At 42.5% G+C, this 25,376-nt stretch overlaps 1 long non-coding RNA gene across 1 annotated transcript in view; it reads left to right on the forward strand.

Annotated features, from left to right (window-relative positions):
• Positions 1-720: 720 nt before the first annotated feature.
• Positions 721-25,376, forward strand: part of LOC140738398 (uncharacterized) — a 56,700-nt gene continuing 32,044 nt past the window's right edge. Inside the window, exon 1 of the long non-coding RNA XR_012101369.1 lies at positions 721-966. This is a non-coding gene — a long non-coding RNA (uncharacterized lncRNA). The remainder of the gene's footprint in view (positions 967-25,376) is intronic.

Consider the following 25,376-nt stretch of genomic DNA (forward strand, 5'->3'; position numbering starts at 1 on the left):
GTTCTTAGGCTTTGGCTGCATTGGACTGAGCTGATTGTTTATTGCTAAAGGGTCAGAACTGTGGTATGCAACAAGGCTATTTTCAAGTAGCCAGGACATCTTTGAACTACAAGGGGAGAAAGCAGGAAGGTGGTGTTGAGGCCAAGATTTGATCAGCTATGATCTAATTAAACCATGGCGCAGATTGACCCACGCCTGTTCTAATTTCTCATCTTATGTTCCTATGAATGCAGGTAAATTAGAAAGCAGTTACAAACAGGAGGAAATCTGCAGATGCCGGAAATCCAAAGCAACACACACAAAATGCCAGAGGAACTCAGCAGATTGGGGAGTGTCTCTAGAAAAGAGTACAGTCGACGTTTATGGCCGAGACCCTTCATCAGGAATGGAGAATAAAGAAAAGAAATCAGACTAAGAAGGTGAGGGAGGGGAGGAAGAAACACAAGGTAGTACATGATAGGTGAAACTGGGAGGGGGGAAAGAATGAAGTAAAGAGCTGGGAAGTTGATTGGTGAAAGAGATAAAGGACTAGAGAAGGGGGAATCTGATAGGAGAGGACAAAGCCATGGAAGAAAGGAAAGGGGGAGGAGCACCAGAGGGAAGTGATGGACAGGTAAGGAGATAAGGTGAGAGAGGGAAACGGGAATGGGGAATCATGGAGGAGAGAGGGGGGAGCAATTACTGGAAGTTCAAGAAATTGATGTTCACGCTTTCAGGTTGGAGGCTACCCAGACGGAATGAAAGGTGTTGGTCCTCTAACCTGAGTGTGGCCTCGTCGTGGCAGTAGAGGAGGGCACAGACTGACACGTCGGAATGGGAAATGGAATTAAAATGAGTGGCCACCGAGAGGTCGCTCACCTTTGGTCCCCCACCAGACACTCAGCTCTCATCTATGGCTCCAAGTACATGCTACATGCGACAGTGGCCACACCCCAGTACACTGCCTCGACAGGCCGCTTAAACCAGGTGAGTGTAGCCAGTGGCCGCGTACCCTGGCGAGAGAGGGACACACCTGTCCTAGCGTGCGAAGTCAGCTCCGGCGGACTGGGCGGATGAGATCTACAGTGAGATCCAACGGTCAGGAAGGTGGTACTGCAATACTCCATGGAGAGTGAAGGGCAGAAGATTAGTTTTCTGTTCCTTGTTTGTACCACCGGACCCGGACTCTGAGGTCAAGGGAGTGGAACAACCCCACAGCAAAGGCTTTTCCACTTTTAAAAACACTGCTGGGTAACCAGCACCACCTGACCCTAGCAATCTAACTCAGGCCCAACGGGATCTGACTATATGTGATGGGTCAGGTTGGGTTTAAATCCTTGGGCCAGTTTGAATTTGGGTTGGTTGCGGTCATGTGAAGCTCAGGTTGAATTTGCATTTTGTATCAGAGTAGATGCCTAAGGCTCATCTCGTATTTTGTGATCCATAGTTGCCTTCTGAAGGTCACTGAGACTCAGTAAAAGCAAAAAGACAAATGCTATCTCCGCTTTTGTCAGAGGAAAACTGGTGCTGTGTGGACCGGTTTGCAAGGAAAACGGACTTTTTCGTGGCTGCAGAGTGTCGTTGAATGCACATATCTGACTCTATAGGCACTCCATATCTACTCTGTCATCACCTGAACCAAAAAGGATGTCAGGCCCTCGAGTGTAGCTGGTGTTCGACCACAGGCAGCACATCGCGTACGTCAAAGTGTGATATCTTCAGGCAATCACATATTTGCTGCTCTTCTCTCGATTTCAATCACCACAGTAAAAGAACTGCAGATGGCGGAAACCTGAAACTAAAGTAGAAAGTGCAAGAGTCGCTTAGCAGGAAGGGTGCTTTCTGTGAAGTGAGGGAGAACTAACACTTCAGATGCTGCCTGATTGTCTGCTCTGCTGAGTGTTTTGTGAGAACTGTGGTAGTTATTGAGAAAGGCAAAATTCTTGGCCATGAGAAATCTGACACCTTGTGGTTCTAAAACAATCATTTAGGAGAGGGGAGCGGCTTTATGACTGAGTCAGTTTAAAGCATTGCATAGTTTATATCCTTGCTATCACAAGAAAACATCTGGCCATTAATCATCAAAGTTTATCACACTCCCAGGCCACTAATCCTAAAAGTCAGGCTGTGAGGCTGGTGGGACCCCACAGAAACTCCCTGGAACAGTGGCTTCCAGAATCGTGACCGCACTATTCTGAGCTTCCGTGTCAGAAAGCTGAGATGGTAAGGCAAAGCAGCTATTGTACATGGGATCAGAATCAGAATCAGGTTTAATATCACCGGCATATGCTATGAAATCTGTTAACTTTGTGGCAGTACATGATAAATATAGGAAAAAAGACTAAATTACAGTAGATGTATACAGTATATATGTATATTAAATAGTTAAGTTAAAATAAGTAGTGCAAAAACAAATAAATTTAAAAAAAGTAGTGAGTTAGTGTTTATGTGTTCAATGTCCATTTAGAAATCAAGTGGCAGAGGGGAGTTCCTGAATCACCTTGAATGTGTGTCTTCAGACTTCTGTATCTCCTTCCTGACAGTAACGATGAGAAGAGGGCACGTCCTGGGTGGTGGAGGTCCTTTATTTCATTTTAAAATCTTTTTTTATTAACTATTATTGAAGATGAACAAAAAATACATTAAGTCAATATGTCATTATATACAATAAGGAATTAAATTAGCAAATAACTGATTAATGAAGCTAAGCAATGTAGCAATAATAATAAGAAAAAATAAAGTGTTAAGAATTTTCTTTTGAAAGAAAAAGAAGGAAAAAAAAGAACCCCTACTAACTAAAAACAAACAACCCCCCCCCCCCCCCATTGGGAGCACAACCCCAGAGCTATACGTCATACAAGCTTCCATTTAAAAAAAACATCAATCTGCCAACTGAAATCCATTTAAAGAAAAATCAGAAGGAAACCATATTAATTAACTCAAATCAGATGATAATAGCAGACGAATGAACCCCACCTTTTCTCAAAATCAAATTGAGGATCAAAAGTTCGACCTGATTTTCTCCAAACTATCTGAGAAAACCATTGGGTGGTGGAGGTCCTTTATAATGGATGCCACTCTCTTGAAGCACTGCTCCTTGAAAATGTCTTGGATACTACGGAGGCCAGTACCCATGACTAAGACTGCATTATAGTTGGCTCCACAGATTCTCTGTTGGAAAGGGTGGACTGCCAGCTGTTGGCCATGTTAGATGAACTGATGGGGATGCCTACAGATTCTCTATTGAAAAGGGTGATCTGCCAGCCACCGGCCATGCTAGTGTCAAATTCTTCTGGATATTCATTAACATTAAAGGAAGGCATCTCTGTGCATCATATTTACTTATATAAGATTCAATGTTTCCATTTAATATCAGAGAATGTCTTCTTCTTTGGCTGTCCATCAATTTCGATGTTGACTGAGGCCTGGGCAAAGTTGTATGGAAGATTGGCAGTTGCCCATGCTGTAAGTCTCCCCTTTCCACGCCACCGATGTTGTCCAAGGGAAGGGCAAGGGCCAATACAGCTTGGCACCAGTGTCGTCGCAGAGCAATGTGTGGTTAAGTGCCTTGCTCAAGGACATAACACACTGCCTCAGCTGAGGCTTGAACTAGCGACCTTCAGATCACTAGACCGACGCCTTAGCCACTTGGGCCATGCGCCAACAGAGAATGTATACAGTATACAACCTGAAATTCTTACTCTTCACAGATATCCGCAAAATAGAAGAAAACCCTAAAGGATGAATAACAGAAATATGTTAGAACCCCCAAAGCCCCCCCTCCCCCTCCCATGCACAAGCAACAGCAAAGCGTCAACCCTCCCCCTCACCCACTTGTTCCAGCAGGAAGTAGCAGCCCCCCCCAGCCCACCACCCACCATGCAAGTTATAGAAAAAGCCCCCAGAGAGACAATGAAGTAGATCCATCAAAAACTGCGGTCCATAACCCAGCACTTTGGCATGCCACAGACCCTTTCTTACCAACGAGGGAGGGTGAGCTATCATGCCTTTCATATCAAGAGGGGAGACCAACAGCGTGCTGTTTATGATGTTACCCATCAATCGTCTGTTTCTTAGCCTATAGAAGTCATCATCTGAATTCTCGAGGAAATCTGCAGATGCTGGAAATTCAAGCAACAACAACACACAAAATGCTGATGGAACACAGCAGGCCAGGCAGCATCTATAGGAGAAGCACTGTCGACGTTTAGGGCCGAGACCCTTCGTCAGGACTAACCGAAAGGAAAGATAGTAAGAGATTTGAAAGTAGTGGGGGGAGGGGGAAATGCGAAATGATAGGAGAAGACCAGAGGGGGTGGGATGAAGCTAAGAGCTGGAAAGGTGATTGGCAAAAATGATACAGAGCTGGAGAAGGGAAAGGATCATGGGATGGGAGGCCTCGGGAGAAAGAAAGGGGGAGGGGAGCACCAGAGGGAGATGGAGAACAGGCAAACAACTAAATATGTCAGGGATGGGGTAAGAAGGGGAGGAGGGGCATTAACAGAAGTTAGAGAAGTCAATGTTCATGCCATTAAGTTGGAGGCTACCCAGCCGGTATATAAGGTGTTGTTCCTCCAACCTGAGTTTGGATTCATTTTGACAGTAGAGGAGGCCATGGGTAGACACTTCACCTGTGAGTCGGCTGGTGTGGTATACTGCGTCCGGTGCTCCTGGTGTGGCCTTTTATATATTGGTGAGACCCAACGCAGACTGGGAGACCGTTTCACTGAACACCTACGCTCTGTCCGCCAGAAAAAACAGGATCTCCCAGTGGCCGCACATTTTAATTCCACGTCCCATTCCCATTCTGATATGTCTATCCATGGCCTCCTCTACTGTCAAAATGAATCCAAACTCAGGTTGGAGGAATAACACCTTATATACCGGCTGGGTAGCCTCCAACCTGATGGCATGAACATTGACTTCTCTAACTTCCGCAATGTTTTAACATTCAGTGCCCTAGCAGTTCCTTTATAATCCCATTTTTGTCCAAAATAGGCCTCACTCCTCCATGGATTACCTTCTCCTATTTACATGCTGTTGGAATCAGAATCAGGTTTGTTATCACCTGCATGTGTTGTGAAATTTGTTAACTTAGCAGCAACAGTACAATGCAATACATGATAATATAGAAAGAAAAAAAATCAATTTTATATTAAATTGAATAAAATAGTGCAAAAACGAAGTAATATATATTAAAAAAGTGATGTAGTGTTTATAGGTTCAATGTCCATTCAGAAATTGGATGGCAAAGATGAAGAAGCTGTTCCTGAATCATTGAGTGTGTACCTTTAGGCTCCTGTACCTCCTACTTGATGGTAGCCATGTCCTAGGTGATAGGTGTCCTTAATAATGGATGCTGCCTTTCTGAAGCACCACTCCTTGAAGATGTCCTGGGTACTTTGTAGGCTAGTATCCAAGATGGAGCCGACTAAATTTACAACCCTCTGCGGCTTCTTTCGGTTCTTTGTCATAGCCACCCACCCTCCACCCCCCCCCCCCCCACACCAGACAGTGATTCAGCCTGTCAGAATGCTCTCCACGGTACAACTATAGAAGTTTTCAAGTGTTTTAGGTGAATCTCTTCGGTAAAACCGAATCTCTTCAAACTCCTAATGAAATATAACCGCTGTCTTGCCTTGTTTATAGCTGCATCGATATGTTGGGACCAGGTTAGATCCTCAGAGATCTTGACACCCAGGAACTTGAAATTGCTCACTCTCTCCACTTCTGATCCCTCTATGAGGATCAGTTCATGAACTGTCATTCATTCTTTGGAGCACTCCTCTGTTTTCACGGATGTTTGCAAAGAAAAAGAATTTCAGCATGTATATTGTATACATTTCTCTGACATTAAATGCACCTATTAACCTACTGACCTATTGAATGGAGGAGACCCTCCTGTAGGTGATCTGATAGCAGAGTAGAATTGCACGGCAGGTGATCCACTAGTCTCTCCAATTCCCTTTCACTAAACCTCCTCACCCTCATCAAGCCAGCCTTGTGGAAGTAAACAACACTCTCCAGTGACTGGAAGAGTGCTGGTGGTGTTTGACATTTGTGACTGTAGGGACCAGCAACATGATCACAACTGTGTGCCTATGTGCTGTCACCTGTCAGAAGCACACTGGTGCTTTTCTGTAGTACTTACTGTTTCTGAAGCAGTGTAACATTACAGAAGGAAGCCTGGTAACACTGCCTTTAAATAGAATTCTGCAATATTATAACCTTCCAAAGTTTTAAAGCACCATCAGAGAGACATGCAATACCAATTTAATGGCAAAAAAGAGTACAAATGAAGTTCTAGCCCTGAGTGTCAAATTTTGTTTAATACAAATTCTTGTGAACGTTGTCAGGCATTTTGCTACGCTTAATATCACTGCTGAATATGTTGTGAAATTTGTTGTCTTTGCAGCAGCAGAACAATGCAATACATAATAATAGAGAAAAACTGTGAATTACAGGAATACACACACACACACACACACACACACTAGTTAAATTAAATAAGTAATGCAAAAATAGAAATAAAAAAAGTAGTGAGGTAGTGTTCATGGTCTTAATGTCCATTCAGAAATTGGACAGTAGAGGGGAAGAAGCTGTTCCTGAATCACTGAATGTATGTCTTCAGGCTTCTGTACCTCCTTCCTGATGGTAGCAGTGAGATGAGGATATGTCCCGGGTGATGGGGTCCATAACGATGGATGCCACCTTTTGAGGCATCACTCCTTGAAGATATCCTGGATACTACAGAGGCTAGTGCCCTTGATGGAGCAGACTGAGTTTACAACTCTCTGCAGCTTATTTCGATCCTGTGCAGTAGCTCCCCCCCACCCCCCAGCTCCCGTATCAGACGGTGATGCAGCCAATCAGAATGCTTCCCGCAGTACATCTGTAGAAATGTGCAAGTGTTTTTGGTGGTGCTTAAAGGCTATTTAATTGCAGGCTGTTTTATATTTGATCAAAAACTCACACTTGCACAATACCTTTAGTTTAAAGAAAGACCTATGGTGTTCACAACTATGTGTGAAGAGTCCAACCATTTCTAAAGTAACTTTTATTTGTTTCAAATCTTAATAAGTGACTACATTCCAAAAAAAACCAGATGCTGCCAATGTTGTAAATCTGAAATGAAAAAAAAAGGTAACAAATGCTAAGCAGACCAAGCCATACCTGTGGGAGAGAAACAAAGTTCATGTCTCTTTTTTCCCCTATGGATGCTGCCTGATTTGCTGAGCAATTCTATCATTTTTTTTTTATTTAAATGGTTGTATTTGTGTGAAAATAATTAATAATATTGAGGTTTGGAAGTTAGAGCATTCAGGGTGTTTAAGAGAACAAATTTCTACCAATCATAACATTGTATTGCTGAAGAACCGTTCGTGCTTTAGACAGTTCAAAAAGACACCAATCTATTACGTTTAAGGTTTTGTTCCTCTTGCCTTGCATGAAAGAGTACTAGCCAAAAATGTGCTTACAATGCCCTGTTTTCAGAGAGGTGACTTGTGAAAGGGATTAATGGTGATTTATTGGTTCAATTTGCCAGCAACACTTGAAGTATGGACAATATTTAATGTAGTTAAGCATGACGGTCAACATCTGTGCAGTAAGTTCCCACAAATCGTAACTACTGTAGCTTGGGAATAAATTTCTGGAATCACAACCGTGTCACAATGTCACATAAGTTTAGAGCAAATTTCTCTAAAAATAGCAGTCTCCTGACAATAGAACACTTTGTGAAGGTCCATAATGTGTTCCTTCTAACCCAGGCCTTATACTTGCTCCTTGTTATTGCCCAAAACGACCTAACTTTTGGAAGCCCCATAGAATAAGTTAGGCTGCGGGCATCACTGCTGCAGCTGTTCTATCAAGTGAGTGTTGGGTCGTCTGCCAACATTTCCACCTCCAATCTGCCGGGTGACTTTTTTGACAACTTTAAAGGCTTCTAATAATGAAGAGCTTTTCAGAATAACAAAACAATTTACAAAGTACATTTATTATTAAAATGTACAACCTTGAGATTTGTCTCTTTACAGGCAGCCACACAACAAGAAACCCGAAAGAACCCATGAAAGAAAAGACCAGCAACCATCCAACGTGCAGAGAGAGAAAAAAAACACAAATCATGCAAACAGTAAAAGTGAGCAAATAGCATTTAGAATGAAAATGCGTCCGCAGGCATGAAGCCCGGAGCAGGCCACAGCCTGAGTGCAGTGAAGGGCGGAGTAAAGGTCGTGGAGCAGCAAGCTGAACCCTCGCCTCTGGTCCAGACACCCTGTCTTTTCAATCTATCTTGCTCAGTGCTTGGATTGATCAAACATCACTCCTCATACAGGTGGAAAGGCCCGGAACCTGGCTCTCCTCCGCCTCCAATTTTGCTCTGCTCACCTCTACTTCACCTCACACTATGAGCAGAGAGTACTGCAGCACAACTTATCTCATGCCCCATGCTGCACAGAACATCGCATATCTTTTGTGAAAGAAGGCTCCAAGCCAAGGGTGTACAGCGCAAGCTCACGATCAAGCATACTTCCTTCAGCCAATGATTGGTGTGTCAAGGTCGACCTGGATGGGAAAGGCAGTTTCCCAGAGCAAATAGCTTTCACCACATTGTGTCCAGATATAATCGTCTGGTCTGACACCAGTACAGAAGTGGTTATTGGTGAACTCACAGTCCCCTGGGAAGACAACATCGATGAAGCCCATGAGTGCAAGTTAACCAAGAATGCAGAATTAAGTTCAGAGTGCAGAGACAGAGGTGAAAGGTCTCATGCTATCCATTCGAAGTAGGTTGCCGTGGCTTTATTGCGTTCACTTTCCAGAAGTGGCTGCGTGACCTTGTCTTCACCAGAAAAGAGGTCAAGTCAACCAGCAGGGCTGTAGCTGAGGTAGCAGAGACAGGATCATCATGGGTGTGGACCAAGTACGTCCAGAGGGTCAGATAGTCGGACAGTGTATCCATCTTTTGCAAACCCTTCAGTAGCTGCATAGACACCTGAAGAGTAGACTATCTGTTGGATGGAAGCGACCAACAACTCTGATAGAGGCAGATGCCAAGTTGTTAAGCTCATCAGTGGGAGGTGGTGCTTTAGCACTGCTGGCCCACCACCTCGAGGGAGTCTTGATCATAAGCGGGCCGAAGCTCCTGAAGACAGGTGGCTGATCAACTGATGATCCCACTGGAGATAGCACAGGACAGTTAACATCTTAACAGCATATATACATATAACACTAATTAAAACATGAATTTTAAATAAATTACTTGCATAAACCTTTCCGGTTCAGTTGGTCAATAGGGTTGATCTACATAGCTGGCACAAAGATAAGGGGTCACACGGAAGAGTACCAGCTCCCCGAGCTCTGAGCTGTCTCTAGACTTACTGCACCCGTGCCTTCCTGATTTCCTCACCACAATGTACAGGCGTGGAAGTCAGGAACACGCTGACCGATAGTGCTATCGACTAACATCTTCCGGTGTAACCACGAGCTGCAGTTCAGAATCAGGCTTAATATCACCAGCACACATCGTGAAATTTGGTAACTTTGCGGCAGCAGTACAATGCAATATATAATAATGGAGAAAAGTACTGAATTGCAGTAAGTATATGTGTGTGTGTGTGTGTGTGTGCGTGCGTGCGCGCGTGTGCGTGCGTGTGTGTGTGTATATATATATATATATATATATATATATATATAGTTAAATTATATAAGTAGTAGAAAATAGAAATTAAAAAAAAGTAGTGAGGTAGTGTTCATGGGTTCAATGTCCATTCGGAAATCTGATGGCACAGGGGAAAAAGCTGTTCCTGAATTGTTGAGTGTGTGCCTTTGGGCTTCTGTACCTCCTTCCTGAAGGAGGCAATGAGAATAGGGCAGGACCTGGGTGATGGTGGTCTTTAATGATTTACACCACCTTTTTGAGGCATCATTCCTTGAAGGCGACCTGGATACTACGGCGTCTAGTTCTCACGATGGAGCTGACTAAGCATAATCCTCACTAATACTTTATTGGTCAATTTTTATTCAGAGAAGTTCATTTTCAACTACAATTCAGGTACAATTGGTCGATGCTAAACCTGCATTCTCTTTCATTTGGGATCTGTCACGACAGAAAATTCCAGGATTTGTAACATAACCTTATGTAGTTCTGTGATTCTTGCAGGGAAAGCTAAGAACAAATCACCAGATGGCTTGAACAGAGAAAGATATAAATTATGCAGTGAAAATTCTGTAAATTGTTTATTCACTGAAAGTAAAGCCAGATTAAAATCCACAGTTCATGATTACATGATGTAAGAGGCGGAGACATTTATCCATTGTAATTCAATGAACTAATTTTGTTCAATAATTCAGATAAGTCTTTCAAACAGCAGTGCATTATTGTGATTGATGTCTCAACATATTAGATTTGTAAGCTATTTAATTTTATATCTTTAAAGCCTTTTATGTATCCTCAACTCTCCCCTTACAGAATAAGGGAAACGTGCCCAAGCTGATTAATATCTAAGAACCTATGGCAGAATACCCTTTCCACAACAAAAGAAATCTTAATAACAGCTGAAAGGATAATTCGTCCTGTGAGCTCTGACAAACCACACGTTGAGGGTTAGCCATCCACACTCACCAGTGCTGTAAATCCCACTGGACAGCAAGCCTGAATGCAAAGCTAGTCCAAATGTCCAAATCTCCTGCCTTCTGATTCAGAGCAACCGATGAGTTAATGGCGTGCTAGATGTCTGCACTTTTTAATTATAAAAAAAAAGTCAACCGCCTACCAACTACCAAAGAAAAAAGCTGATGGATGATAATGGATAATTAGAAAAAAAAACATATTCGCTTAAGAAGAGAAGATAAAAATATACACAAAAGTCTGTGCACTGTTAAACTTTATAAATTGGAAAAGTAATTTAGGAAAGGTCCCCAGATATCGTAAAAAGATTGTTTCGAATTTAAGACTGAGCAGCGGATCTTTTCTAAATTTAAATAAGACATAATATCACGTAGCCATTGAAGATGTGTAGGAGGGGTAGACTCCTTCCATTTAAGCAAGATGCTCTCCTTGCTAAAAGAGAGGTAAAAACTAAAACCTGTGGGTTAGGAGTATTTAAAGTTATATCTTCATTTGCAATAATACCAAACAAGGCAGTAAGGGGATTTGGGTCACTACACTTAAGGTGCTGTTTGGAAGATCAGTTCTTTGTTATCAGAATCAGGTTTAATATCATTGGCACATGTTGTGAAAGTTGTTGACTTTGCAGCACCAGTACAATGTAATACATAGCAATAGAGAAAAAAACTGTGAAGTACAGTAAGCAAATATTGATATCAAATAGTTAAATAAGTAGTACAAATACAGAAATAAAAATGTAGTGAGGTAGTGTTCACATGTTCAATGTCAATTCAGAAATAGGATGGCAACGGGGAAGAAGCTGTTCCTGAATCGTTGGGTGTGTGCCTTCTGGCTTCTGTACCTCCTCCCTGATGGTAGCAAAGGGAGCAAGACATGATCTCGGTGATGGGGGTCCTTGATGAAGGCCTTAGATTGCGGTTCTACCTCCCAATAATACATCTTCAGCATCCCAGTCTCCTTTTGTTAATTCAGCAAATCTATATAATTTCCTTCCAAGATTGCCATTTCTGCTTGGAGTTGAGGAAACAACCAGTTGAGAAGTATTAACCTGAAATTGATCTCAGTGAATGACCTCGAGAAGTAAACTCGCACATGGCTCGAGCAAACTCGATTTCTTGGGCAACAAACAAATTGCTCAGTCAAGCTGCATCTGGAGAGGGAACTAGGCAGACACTGCTTTGGTTTGAGGCCCTTCATCTGGATTGAATCTGCTTGTTGCCGCAGATTACGGCATCTGCATTCTGGGTATCTCCATGCTCTGTTTCTCATCTAGGTGTCCAGTTTTCTGTGTTGTCCCTGATTATCAGCTCTCCACATTTGCAATTAAAATGCAGTGAAAATGAGCTGCCAGTCCATAAGACTAATTACAGGATAGGCATTCCTCAGATTTTACCTCCTTTTTTGCATCAGACAAGTTTTGTACTCAATGCAGACTGAGTGCAGATGAACAGTCTGCCCAATTCTCTCATCAGATGCTGCCTGGCCCATTGGTTTAGAAAGACCAGAGATTAAAATACCTTGGTGTTTACAATGTGGAACCATACTGCTTGAGAATGAGAGTTTTAAGGGAAATATTGCCAAGTATATCTATGGAAAAATTCACGTGTACAATACTATGCAGAAGTATATAGAACTAGGGTACCTAAGATTTTTGCACAGTGCCGTATTTATCAATGTGGAGCAGAGACTGAGTTTGTAAACCTCGCGTGAGCAAAGAATATTGGGAATGGTGAGGCTGGAGTGCCACGGGAGGGTTGTGGGACAGGTGGCAGAGAAGGAGTGCCAGGGGACGGGGAGTGGGTGCGTGGTGATGTGGATGCAGACACAATCAGCTCTGAGACACCAGGCAAGGTCATTTGATTCCAAACAATTGGTTTATTAGTCATTACAGAATGTCTTTCTGGTCCTTCCTGCTCCCTGCCCCCTTCCCACTCCCTGTCCAAACTAGAGACTCATATCAGAATCAGGTTATCATCACTCACATACGTCATGAAATTTGTTTTTTTTTTGTTGTGGCAGCAGTACAGTGCAATACATAAACTTACTACAGTACTGTTCAAAAGTCTTAAGCACACTAGCTACATATATGTGCCTAAGACTTTTGCACAGTACTGTACTTGCCAGCATGCTCTGCTCCATTAGATTTGTAGATTCATGGAATCATACTGCATTGAAACAAGCTTTTGGCTCATCATGTTCGTATTGACCAATTAGAATCAGAGCAAACACGAGGAAATCTGCAGATGCTGGAAATTCAAACAACAACACACACAAAATGCTGGTGAAACACAGCAGGCCAGGCAGCATCTATAGGGAGAAGCGCTGTCGATGTTTCGGGCCGAGACCCTTCGTCAGGACTAACCGAAAGGAAAGATAGTAAGAGATTTGAAAGTAGTTGGGGGGGGGGAGGGGAAAATGCAAAATGATAGGAGAAGACTGGAGGGGGTGGGATGAAGCTAAGAGCTGGAAAGGTGATTGGTGAAAGTGATACAGAGCTGGAGAAGGGAAAAGATCATGGAACGGGAGGCCTCAGGAGAAAGAAAGGAGGGAGGGGAGCACCAGAGGGAGATGGAGAACAGGCAAACAACTAAATATGTCAGGGATGGGGTAAGAAGGAGAGGAGGGGCATTAACAGGTTAGAGAAGTCCGGCTGGGTAGCCTCCAACCAGATAGCATAAACATTGACTTCTCTAACTTCTGTTAATGTCCCTCCTCCCCCCTCCCCTATAGATGCTGCCTGGTCTGCTGTGTTCCACCAGCATTTTGTGTGTGTTGTAATTAGAATCAGAATCGGGTTTACTATCACTGACGTAAGTTGTGAAATCTGTTGTTCTGTGACAGCAGTACAGTGTAAGACATAAAAATGACTATAAACTCCAATAAGTATGTAAATAATACCGGGCAAACGAGGAATAGTGAGGTAGTGTTCATGGACCATTCAGGAATCTGATGGCAGAGGGGAAAAAACTGTTCCTAAAATGTTGAATGTGAGTCTTCCAGCTCCTGTGCCTCCTCCCCGTTAGCAGTAACAAGATGAAGGCTTGTCTTGGATGGAGATGGAGGCATGGCCCCTTGAAGATGTCCTCAACTGTGGGGAAGCTTGTGCCCAAGATGGATCTGGCAGAGCCTACAGCCTTCTGGGACCTCTTTCGATCCTGCCCATTGGAGCCTTTGTACTAGGCAGGGATACAACCAGTCAGAATGCTCTTCACTTTGCATTTGTAGAAATTTTGGAAGTCTTTAGTGACGTACCATAAGAGGTTCAGACATAGGAGCAGAAATAGGCCATTCAGCCCATTGAGTCTGTACTGCCATTTGGTCACGGCTGATTTATTTCCCCTCTCAACCCCATTCTCCTACCTTCGATGCCTGTACTAATCAAGAACCTATTGACCTCTGCTTTAAATATACCCAATGACTTTGTCTCAACAGATTCACCACTCTCAGGCTAAGGAAATCCCTCCTCATACCAAAAATACCAAATCTCCTCAAACTCCTAATGAAGTATCACCACGGGCATGCTTTCTTCGTGAACGTATCAATGTCTTGGGCCCACAGGTAGATTCAGTGGTGACCAAGTCATAATTAATCTTGTTTCCAACTCTTGGCCCATAGTCATCTATTCTCAGTTATCTATCAAGACACTTCATAAATGCTGTGAGTGATTTTGCTTCCAGCACTCCCTCACGCAGTGTATCCCTGGTATTCACCACTCCCTCAGATCTTCTCAGAATCTTTTACCCCCTACCCTAATTCCACGTCCTCTAGTTTTGATATTGGGAATAGTTTCCTGTTGTCTGCCCTATCCATAAGCCCATAACATTACATACCTGAATCACATCTCCTCCTAACCTTGCTCCAGGGACACAGATCCGAGTTCTCCAATCTCTCCATAAAACTGAAATGCATCATTCCAGGCAATGTTCTGTACCCGCTAGAGTACATTCTTTCTAAGCTGTGATGACCAGCACTGCCGGAAGTACTCCAGGTGAGGCACCACCACCTTTTATTAAGTTAGACCACATCCTCACTGATCTTGTATTCAACTCTTGTTAATACAAATAATCCTCCACCCAGTGTCTTGGGCAATATTTAACCCATCATCAAGGGAGCATAAATTAAATCATTCTTTGGCTTGCTGTTATTTGTGGTATTTTGATCACATTAGGATGCACAAGCTCTTTATTTCCAATTTTAAGCCTAATTTGCATGTTTTCTATACTTGCAACTTCTCCCGTTTTCTCACACTCCTTGTGATTACTTCAGCTAATCACACTTATTTTTCTCTCTTTCCATTATGATCTTCAAGACAGTTTAAAGATCATTTAATTGGACTCTACCCCACCTGATGTATGGGGTGTCTACGGAGGGGAAGCACCTCTGGTGAAGGGGCTTGTCATGTCCATTCCGGGGGAGCTCACTCACCTTTGGCCCCTACTGGACACTCAGCTCTCACCTGGTAGCTGTTTGCTCATGACAGCGGCCACACCGCTTCAACAGGTGGGCTAAACCAGGTGAGGGTAGATGGCAGCCTCATACCCCAGTGAGACAGGGACACGTCCATCCTAGCATGCAAAGCCAGCTCTGGCGGACAGGGCGGGTGAAATCTACAGAGACATCCAACAGCCAGAGGGTGGTATTACAACTCTCCTTGGAGAGAGAAGGCATGACGGGGCATGGAAGGCCATCCACTGCAACCAAGGAAGACACCAGTTTGTGACACTGGTTCGTACCAATGGACCCATAATTCCGGGGTCGAGAGAGTGGAACTCACCCAGTGCAATAGCTTTTCCACTTTAAAAACTCTCCCGCACAGATTTCCATCAAACAGAATTAGGCCAATTGGCCCATCAAGTCTGCTCTGCTATTTCATCATGGCTGATCCATTTTTCTTCTCAGCCCCAATCTCCTGCCTTTGCCATTTATCCCTTCGTTCACTGATGAATCAAGAATCTATCAACCTTTCCCTTAAATATACGTAAAGAATTGGCCTCCACCTTTAGGGAATCCTGTCTCTTTGTACCTCAGTTTTTTTGAATTTTCTCTCCAGTTAGAAAACAGTCTACCTTTTTATTTCTTCTACCAAAGTGCCTGACCATACACTTCCCGACACTATTCCATCTGCAACTTCTTTGTCCATTCTCCTATCGTAGGCCATTTAGTTGATAAGTCTCTGGATATTTTTCATAGATATATGTGAACAAGAATAGTCTAACAGTAAATTATTTCTTGTTGGGGATCTCACATGGTCTGTAGCACCAATTCATCAATGATTAACCACTTCTGACACTATTGAGGGACAGTGCAGAGCACACCAAGACGCCAGCATGCAGGGTACTCAACTGAACTTTATTGATAACGCTGCTTGTACAATATGTGAACTCCTCCCATGTGGGAGTGGCTAACTGAGTGTCATACCACTGCAAACATTGATTTCTCCTTCCAGTAATTTTATTTCCCTCCCTTTTCCTCTTCTACTATTCACCACTCTCATCTCTTACCTCTTCTCCTCACCTGCCTAGCTTCTCCCACTGGTACCCCCTCCTTCTTCCCTTTCTCCCGTGGTCCACTCTCCTCTCCCATCAGATTCCTTCATCTTCAACCCTTTACCTTTCCCACCATCCTGGCTTCACCTATCACCATCTACCAAGTCCTCTTTCCCCTCCTCCCACATTTTTATTCTGGCGTCTTCCCCCTTCTTTTCCAGTCCTGAAGAAGAGTCTTGGCCTGAATCATCGATGATTTATTCATTTGCATCGATGCTGCCTAACCTGCTGAGTTCCTCCAGTATTTTCTAAGTGTCCCTGTGGATTTCCGGCATTTGTAGAATCTCTTCTGCTTAGATTAGACCAGATTAAGGTTTATCCTCCTGAGACAGGAAAATGATCTTGGGGATTACAGAGAAGGGGAGAAGAAAGAGAGAGCAAGTCACAGTGACTTTAAGACTAATTCTGCGATATGATATGGCTGACGACTAACTAGAGAGATTCAAATTCAAAGGGACCAGGCAAGTAAGTTTAGTGGACAGCATGGTGTTCTGGGACTTTAGTGATATAAATTACCGGAGGGTTTAAAGTCCAAGAGAATGACTGCAGGTTTATAGATAACTGGGGTGGATAATGACACAACCACAAGACAGCAAACTGAGCAGTCCAGTCCCTAGAGTGTATGAGAAGATGAATGAGGAGGATTAACAAAGAGCAACATACCAGTATACGCAACCTAAAATATTAATGAGCTCACCACCAACAAAACTGTGGAAGATAAATGTCCACCTGATCCTTGAATGACAAAACAATCTGGAGGGAACTGCAGGGGGATGGAATTATTGAGGTTATTTTGAAGGATGATATGGTACAATGATTGGATCTTTATTTCAGGAAGTATACAAATGCTGAATTTATCTCAAACAATTTAATAAAAGCCCAGTGATGTAATGAGAGAATTCTGGCCAGGATTCACTGCCTGATTTTCGCAGCAGTTTAGACTTGAGAAAAGATTGAATTCTCCATTCAAAATTCACTTATGGTTAATGGGTCTGACATAACAATCAGATAATATCCCTGTGTGGGTTATTATTATATAATCAAATTATGATTAGACACTAATCTGAATTTTTCAAAAGGGTAAACTCAATAAGTGCTTCCTTTGGAAATTGGATTCATTAAAATATATTATTTTTGTTGCATAGACTGCTGAGGACTGGCCCTGCGGTGTTCGGTCCAGCATCTCTCAGGGTCCTTGGTGAGGTGGCTGCTCTTTGTTGCAGAACATCACTTTTATTGGAGATATCCACTGCCATTGGAGTGGTGACTGGTTGAGGGCCTGGGGGAGAAGGAGGCTGATATACATTTGAGAAAAATAAACCAGGAAATTATAGGCCGGTGAGCCTGACATCAGTAGTGGATAAGTTGTTAGAAAGTATTCAAAGGACCAGATATATGAGTAATTGGATAGATTGATTAAGGGTAGTCAGAATGGCTTTGTGCGTGGTAGATCATGTCCAACCCATCCTATACAGGTTTTTGAGGAAGTTACCAGGAAAATTGATGAAGGCAAGTCAGTGGATGTAATTGACAAGGCCTTTGACGAGGTCCTGCATGGGAGGTTGGTCAAGGAGGATCGGTTGCTGGGCATTCAAGATGAGGTGGTATTTTGGATTAGGCATTGGCTTTGTGGGGGAAGCCAGGGAGCGGTGGATGGTTGCGCCTCTGAGTGGAGTGCCGCAGGGATCCATTGCTGTGTCCATTGTTGTTTGTCATCCAGATCCACGATCTGGATGATAATGTGGCTAACTAGAACAGCAAATTTACAAATAACGCCAAGATTGGGGGTGTAGTGGACAGTGGGGAAGGCTATCATGGATTTCAGCAGGAAATTGGGCTGAAAAATGGTGGATGGAATTTAATGCAGACAAGTGCTAAGTGTCGCACTTGGTAGGGCCAGCCGGGGTAGGTCTTACACATTTAACAGTAGAGCGCTGAGGAATGTGGTAGAATAAAGAGATCTGGGAATACACGTCCAAAATTCCTTGAAAGTGGTGTCAGGGGTAGATAGGGTCATAGAGAAAGCTTTTGGCACATTGGCCTTCATAAATCATTGTATTGAGTACAGGAGGTGGGATGTTATGTTGAAGTTGTATAAGACACTGGTGAGGCCTAATTTGGAGTATTGTATTGTGTGCAGATTTGGTCACCTACCTACAGGAAATATGTAAATAAGGTTGCAAGAGTACAGAGAAAATCTACAAGGATGTTGCTGGGTCTGGAAATCTGAGTTACAGGTGCTCCCCCCCCTTTACAAAGGTAGAGCGTTCCTACGAAACCTTTCTTAAGCCGAAATGGCATAAAGTGGCGAACCATTAATTTATATGGGAAAAATTTTCGTAAAAGCGAAAATCCTCTTTGTAATGTGAGAACAGGTTACTAATGTAGGTTTTTTGTAAAAGCGAAGTGACGTAAAGTGAACATTCGTAGAGCGGGGGATACCTGTATAAGGAAAACTTAAGTAGGTTAGGACTTTATTCCTTGGAGTATAGATGACAGAGGAGATTTGATGGAAATGTACAAAATTCTGATAGGGTAAAATGCAAGCAGGCTTTTTCCTCTGCGGTTGTGTGGGACTACACCTTGAGGCCAAAGTTTAAGGGTGAAGGGTGAAAAGTTTAAGAGGAACGTGATGATAAATTTCACTCAGAGGGTTGTGAATGTGTGGAATGAGTTACCAGCACAGCTGGTGCATGCAAACTTGATTTCAACGTTTAAACGAAGTTTGGATAGGTACATGGATGGTAGGAGTATGGTCCTGGTGAGGAGCTACTCTCATGGTCCGAATGAGAGTAGGTAGCTTAAATAGTTCAGCATGATTAGGAGGGCTGCAGGGGTTGTTTCTGTGTTGTACTTTTCTATGACTCTCTAAGGAAGAATGGAGAATGAGGAAAGGAGGGGGGAAAGCTATTTAGTTCCTTCCTTGCTGGCTGACTCATAGACCTGTCACCCTCCTACTGGGCATGACAGCATCCATGGCCACAAAGAAGAAGGAAAACCTCAAGTATTTTAAACAATAAAACGGAAAGGTAATCAAAGCATGTCATATAACATAGAAACCAGCCAATCACTCTGGAATAATTCTCTACATCTGCTTTCCAAGTACCTCTGCCTGCCCTGGTGCCCTTACACCACGCGTCACCAGGAATCGAAGCGTGGCTGGTCCCAACGAGTAGACTTTCGGTGAGTAAGAGCGCTGTCACCCTTCGGACAGACAGCTCCAGAATTTGAAGTGTGCAGCAGGGATGTGGGTGGGCTGGTTTATGGGCAACAATAAAAGCAACGATTGTGAGTGTGGGACTGACAAGTTTGCAGATGACACAGAAGATAGTGGTGGTGTTGTACGCAGTGAGGAGGGCCGTCTTTGGCCTTAGAATGATATTGATCAGTTGGCAAGAAATTAGTATGGACATACATGATGGCTGGTTCAGATACAATAGGCTCAACAGCCTTTTTCTTTGCTGGATGACTGTGCTATGATTAAATCAAATAAACGTTGCTGGACCTACCAAATTTTCCAATATTTTTAGCTTTTATATTACAGTTAAACATAGTTCAGATTATGGATGGGTTTGATAAATAAGAAGAGTAAGAAGTTCCAGTTATCCATAAAATTTGTTCGTTTGTTCTGCTCCATGTCAAATGACGTGGGCGATCATGGTCTTTCAGTGACCATGATTGTTCTTGCAGAACTGGTTTGCCATTGCCTTCTTCTGGGCAGTGTCTTTACAAGATGGGTGACCCCAGCCAGTGTCAATACTCCTCAGAGATTGTCTGCCCTGGCATCAACGGTCGCATAACCAGGATTTGAGATATGTACCAGCTGCTCATATGATCATCCAGCACCTGCTCCCATAGCTTCATGTGACCCTGATCTGGGGGTGGGGGGGTGGGGTAAGCAGGAGCTGCACCTTGCCCAAGGGTGACCTGCAGGCTAGCAGACAAAAGGAGAGCCTTACATCTCCTTTGGCAAAGACGTGTCTCCAGCCACCCACCCACCCAAACTTGAAGTAGTTTAATCAATTGGTCCCTGAGGGATACATCCTAGGTGCTGAGGGAAGGAAGGATAAAAATTGCAGAGATATTAGCCATATTCTTACAGGTATTCCTTGATACGTTTATGGCTGTCTGAGGACTGGAGAATTGTAAATGTTGCACTGTTGTCAAAAAAAGTGCAAAAATACATGCAGCAATGACGTTAATCTGTTTCATCCTAACGGTGGAGAAATGCTTTGAAATAATTATGGGGCAGAATGAGCATTGAATGGACAAAGGTGGATTGATTGGGAAAGCTGATATTTTTGATGAACTTGGTAGTTTTTTTGAAGAGGGCAGGTGACCAGGGTAATGCAGAGGATACAGACTTTAAAGAAGCATTTGCTAAATTGCAACATGGTAGGCTTATTATGAAGAATTAATAATAACGGGACATCAACTGTGTTTTGCAGAAGTGGATTTACAGTATGTATGAGTCTGTGCTAGAGCCATAACTATTCAAATTGTTAAAACTAGCATTGATGTCAGCCTAGGAACCCACATATACAAATCGCTGATGACACAAGGACTGGGAGTATTGTAACTATTATGAACAGTAGTGTTAAATAAGAGATATCAACTGATTAAGTGAATGGAGAAAACTGCGGCCAATTGATTTCAATGTGGGCTTAAGAAGGACAGAACATTGTACTTTCTAAATGGTGTATGGCTTGATGCACTAAATATCAAAGAGATTTAGGGTTCAATGTGTCAGTACCTCCAGTTGAACTCTCTTTTTGTGTGACTTCCCCCCGAGCTGTCAGTCTCTGGTTTTGTATTGCCATGTGCTCCTGTCCCCGCTCCTGCTCTACCCCGACCCCTGTATCACTGAGTAATACAGGGATTTGTTACTCTGTACTGTCAGGACGCTGGAGCAGGGATCCAATCGCAAACCCAGTACAGTGCACACAGTGATATTAATTGAGTAACAAATCCTGAGGTGCAAACAAAGTGGGCATCAAAGTTCAGGCAGAAATCAAAACATCCAGAGGAATCCAAAGACCTGAATCAGGATATGGGCAGAGTTGAGATATATATATATATATATATATACAGACAGACACAAATGCTGAAAAGACTCAAGAAGATTCACTGGCACAATCTGGCAACAAACAGGTGAAAACATAGGACTGAAATACACTGAGCGATAGATAGATAGATAGATAGATAGATACTTTATTCATCCCCATGGGGAAATTCAACTTTTTTCCAATGTCCCATACACTTGTTGTAGCAAAACTAATTACATACAATACTTAACTCAGTAAAAAATATGATATGCATCTAAATCACTATCTCAAAAAGCATTAATAATAGCTTTTAAAAAGTTCTTAAGTCCTGGCGGTTGAATTGTAAAGCCTAATGGCATTGGGGAGTATTGACCTCTTCATCCTGTCTGAGGAGCATTGCATCGATAGTAACCTGTCGCTGAAACTGCTTCTCTGTCTCTGGATGGTGCTATGTAGAGGATGTTCAGAGTTTTCCATAATTGACCGTAGCCTACTCAGCGCCCTTCGCTCAGCTACCGATGTTAAACTCTCCAGTACTTTGCCCACGACAGAGCCCGCCTTCCTTACCAGCTTATTAAGATGTGAGGCGTCCCTCTTCTTAATGCTTCCTCCCCAACACGCCACCACGAAGAAGAGGGCGCTCTCCACAACTGACCTATAGAACACCTATAGAACATCTTCAGCATCTCACTACAGACATTGGTGGAGCACAATGAGACACAGGTGGCAGCAATACAGGTAATAATGAGAAACAGATGAGAGACGGAGTACTCAGTGATACAGGGGCCGGAGTAGAGCAGGAGTGGGGACAGGAGCACACGGCAATACAACACCACAGACTGACAGCTCGGGACAAACACTCAAAAAGACAGAGTTCGACTGGAGGTACTGACACAATGTACATAAATAATTACACTTACATAGAGAAGTAGTCAAAATAATTAAAGGGGGTAAAAGAATACTGTTCTTCAAATCTTGAGGTCCAGAGTACTTGTTACATTACGGTGATAAAGACTCCTGGAGTGCCAGGGGCATTTCTGTATGGGAAGTATAGGTTGATCTTCATGGGAAAATCAGATATATTTACCAGAATGACACCTGTTTAAATGTGAAGAAAATCTGCAAAAACGATGCAGCAAACTACGTGCTGGAGGAACGCAGTGGGCTGAGTAGCATCTGTGGGAGGAAACAAATTGAGTCCTGATGGACGGTTCTGCTCTACGGGGCAGCCTGTGCTTTTAGCTTTGAATTACTGCTTTCTATTTACATTAAGAACTGAAGACTGGTTCCTGTTTGAATTAATTTCTGCTATATTCACAAACTCCCTGACAAGCCCTTCCTTTGATTTTCGGGTAGTATGGATAATAAATAAGAACTTGGGTGTAAAGTTAGTGAAGACTATTGCTTGCAGAGGATGGTGTAAACTTAGAACCCTGTAAAACACAATTAATGCCAATCCATTGTTAATTTTAAACCTGAATATTTTCCGAACTAAACACGAGTATGTGAAGGCAAAAAAAACAAGCCTGTGGAATTATTTCACAGAGCAGTCAACATACTAAATAGTGAAATGTCTCCAGGGGCTAATTAGCCTAATCCTCTCGCAGTATTCTTAACTTAGAGCTCTCTGTAGTCTTTACATTGGTAATTTAGTTTCTCTGTTAAAATTTGCATATACATTAGATTAGTATTTTCACATCCACAATATTTACAGCGATGGATAATTTGAAATTCTATCTGACCATTCGGTGACATCCTGGGTACTGTTCCCATACACACCAAGGACATCTGCAACACACAGTAGTACTTAAATTTAACAAAATGTTGTAATGATACATAAAGGAAGGTTTTGAAAGCTGCAGTTTCTTTAGTGCTGCACTATCAAACTCTACTTATAATGAGATCCCGTAGTCTCTCCACAGAAACAAGTTCTCTTGCACACTGATTCTTCAACCTTTTGGTTACCATGGTCACTGTGGAATGGAAGGCACAGATGGTCACATCATAATGGCCCAATAATGATGGCAACAATGAAATTTAATATCTTCAAACCTTGAGAGGAAAAGAACTTCTACTTGTGAGATCTTTCAACTTTATTTCTCTCCCTTTATAACAGGGTTTAAGTAAGTCTTTCCAATGTGATTAGAATGTTTGTCATAATTTTATCTTCCAGACTTCTGAAAGAATGTTTTGTTGATAAGCTGAGACTACGTGGTTCAGACCAGTAGATGATAAGTAAATAACAGCTGAGTTAGTCTTTTTATGTGAATTGATAAGGTGAAGATGTAAATGAAATGAAATGTTGTCTGCACAAAGATTATTTGCCCCTCACACATAATGGCTTTTCTGATGGTTATCGCATTGCGCAATGACAAAGACAGTCATTGTTATGTGGTTCCACTGGACTTCAACTGAGTGTTTGCTAACAATGAGAGTCCTGTAAACTTGCATGTCACTCAACCTGGGAAAAGAATTGCATTGGACTGTTAGCACCGATCTTGTCCATTGTAGAGTGAATTGCATGGTTCAACGACCCCTTCTTCACATTCTCAGTTTTGGACTCCACATTTAGAAAAATCTTTTCCATGTAACTTCACTTGCTAGATCTCCTCACTCCCTTAATTGCTGTATTCCTTGTATTAAACACAGCCGCCTCTATTTTTTTTTGTTTTCCAAACTTTATTTATTCTGGCTTCCAAATTGTCTCCCTGACTTTCTGTTTTCCATTTCCAACTATTCTTTTCTCTTTTCTAATAGTCGAGAATTGAGAGCTTGGGACCTGGTTTAATTGATCACTATGATAATGATTTGTGCAGTTGACCATTTGTGTTTTTTTTTGTGACAAGATGTTATCTGTGAATTACACATTGAATGGTAAATAGGTACAGTTTTTTTTTCAAGAAAGTAATAACCCCACGATGATGTCATGTCATTGACAGTGCCCCATCTGTTGTACAAGCAAGAATGTCACTAAAGTGGAATGTAGTCCTCTTTAAAAAAAATTGCTCAACAACCAAAAATGTTAATTCCCCCTTCATATTTGTTTCTATTCCCCTTGCAAATAACAACTCTTGAACCAGGCTTTCATCTTTTATGAACTGAACATAAATAAGATGTGCTGCTTAGTAAATATTCATAGCTTGGAAAAGTTGACTCGTCCAACTGCAGAGCAAATTCTGCTATGCTGAATATGCTGCACAATGTGTCTCAGACATTTCATTTATTCATCTTTGAACAGATTTGTCACTGAGTGGAATCATTTAATTATTTGGTCTGGTGACTTATGTGAAACCATACTCAGAACCTCTCTTTTTGCTGACAGAGTCAGTTATTCTCCAATTTTATGGGCCTTCCAGATTTAACAATGAGTGATGAAATGTTGTATGAAGCACGGAAAACAATTTTGTTGTGAAGTGCTGGCAAATATGCTTTGAAATGCTTTCCGTTTCTGAAAGTTTTCAAGAATTGACTGAAGATAAGCCAAGTTCTCGTTTGCTTTATCAGAGTATATTCCCTTTAAGTGTCCAAGGAGTCTTCAAATGTGGTCAAGACCATTCGTAAAGGCAGTTTCTGAACTTTACCCCGTTGAACAAATTCCGATTACCGAATTCACAGGATTAGAGAATGGGAATCGTTTTAGCTAACTTTACTACAGTAGTGAATGGCAATAATGCATGGGTGAGGGCCAGAAATAATACAATTTCTTCAGTTCAGGTTTCTCACAATATGCCAAAAATGGAAGTGTCACATTGCTTTTCAACAACTATAATACGATTCAAACGAAGTCTAAGAGAGTGGTGGGTCAGCAAGAGATGAGGTGATTATGTAATCATTGTAATCAATTCTGAGGCGCTGAGGATCAAATGCTTATAATAAGCGATTCTTTTCTCAAATTGAGTTGTAATCCCTTAGCTGCCCCCTTTTGCTACCGAGCCCCCCCCACCGCCCCCTTTTTCTTTATTGTTCCCTTCGAAACCCCCACCGCCCCATGGGGGGCAATATTGCCCACTTTGGGAACCACTGATATAGAGCCATTGAGTGATAGAGCACAGAAACTTTTCCTTTGGCCCAACTCATCCACGTGGACCGAGATACCCACTTACGCTAGTCAATCTTGCATTTATTTGTCCTTAAATCCCTTGAAACCTTTCCTATTCACATTCCTGTCGAAGTGCC

This window comes from Hemitrygon akajei, chromosome 14, assembly GCF_048418815.1.
Source record: "Hemitrygon akajei chromosome 14, sHemAka1.3, whole genome shotgun sequence".
Classification (NCBI taxonomy): domain Eukaryota; kingdom Metazoa; phylum Chordata; class Chondrichthyes; order Myliobatiformes; family Dasyatidae; genus Hemitrygon; species Hemitrygon akajei.